Genomic DNA, 1,684 nt, shown 5'->3' on the forward strand with positions numbered 1-1,684 from the left:
TCAGACATCCATGATGAGATGGCCGACAGGCAGCATGAGACCTTATCCAGGACTGAGGGAGACAGGTCAGGGGTGGACAGATAAATTTGGGTGTCATCAGCATACATTTATTGATGCAACACATTGGTTTTACCAGCAACAAAAGTGACAATGCTGGCTGCACATCTGCACAGTATCTTTCACCTTGTATAGTATTAGGAAACTAGAATTTTTTTATCCTTGTTATATGAAACATACACAATTTTCTCTAACAATAGACTGACATGGTCAAAGTAAATGTTAATCAAATGCAACAGCGTGCAATAGCAATTAACTTAATAACTACACTCCTCTATAACCCTACATGAAGGCCATCGTTCTTCATACTTACAGGTACAGGCAAATGTTAATGTTCATAGCTCTGTTACACAGAAACAGGGAAAATCTATACTAAAGTGCTACTTAATTCTTTCAACATCATTTTATTTAGTGCTTTAAAGTGCAGGCCTGTTGCCACCTACTACTGGAATGGTATGGATTCAATCTAAATGCAGGTTACAATATCTTACTTGCAGGGGTAGTTCTCTGGAGTTCTGGAATGTAGATGGGGTTCCTGTGAATTCCAAGCCTGACAAGTTTTTCCCGATACTGTGACAGCGATATTTCCTCGATATGACTCACCATTGCCAGACAAACATTGCAGTCCCGGTGGTGATGGAGGAGGATTAGAAGCTTTAAAATAGAAAATATACATTTTTAAAAAAATAATTTAGGGTATATTCTACATTTTCTCATAAAATTTATAGAAATTGAAGAACTTTTAAATGCAATAAAACTTAAAAAAATAAAAAAAAAACATGCAAGGATTGGGGGGTATATACAGTTTAAAGAAACAGTAAAAATAATAATAATAATAAAAATCACATTTAGAAAACAATATAGGCCTTATACGGTAAATGTAATTTTCATGCAGTACTGTAAAAAAAAACACTATGTTAATGTTATTATCATATTAGGGAAAGTGAACTCACTACAGCGCGGAACATTGCAGTATTCCCACCGCTTGTTTGGGCTAGTAGTAAAGCACCATGGCCTTGGTTCTCCATCTGGATTCCGGCAGTAATTCTTAATCAGATTTTTTTCTGGAATGCTAAAAACATAGATACAATTCATAAGATCCATTGTATCAAATTATGGTAAACTAAGTGTTATTCCCAATTTGTATTATTTCATAGCATCACATGCTAATTATTGCTTTACTCATTTAAACTCAGTAATGGGAAAACGGCATAGATGGGAAAAAGGCAATGATAAAAGATAATCACAAAGTAAGTGTTTCAACTGCATGTGAGTTTATAATTTATTATATTGCGTACTGGGTTTAAATGAATAATATGCATTGTTATTAGCACCGTCCATTTCTGAGTTTTGATTTTTGTAATAGAAAAGACTGGGAACTACCGCATCCATTCTCAACCAGATGTTGCTAGGGGTTCCTCAAAATGCTGTATATTCCCTGCATAGTTCTGGGGCAACACCACTTGGTAGAACAAGTTGCATGACACTAATATTCTTCCTGACAATCTAAAAGGGTCATATTTTAGCCAATGCTGTAAAGGTGCGTACACACTTCCAATTTTTATCGTTCCAATCGAACGACGAACGATCGATTGGGCAAAAAATCGTTCGTAAAAAAGTAACCAAC

General features: G+C 35.4%; 1 long non-coding RNA gene across 1 annotated transcript; it reads right to left on the reverse strand.

The window, feature by feature from the left end:
* Nucleotides 1–459: 459 nt before the first annotated feature.
* Nucleotides 460–1,505, reverse strand: LOC140321492 (uncharacterized). The gene is made up of 2 exons (XR_011918960.1): nt 1,011–1,505; nt 460–711 (listed from the first exon to the last, which is right to left on the reverse strand). It is a non-coding gene; the product is annotated as an uncharacterized lncRNA (long non-coding RNA).
* Nucleotides 1,506–1,684: the final 179 nt, after the last annotated feature.

The sequence above is a fragment of the Pyxicephalus adspersus genome, unplaced genomic scaffold (assembly GCF_032062135.1).
Source record: "Pyxicephalus adspersus unplaced genomic scaffold, UCB_Pads_2.0 Sca5594, whole genome shotgun sequence".
NCBI lineage: Eukaryota > Metazoa > Chordata > Amphibia > Anura > Pyxicephalidae > Pyxicephalus > Pyxicephalus adspersus.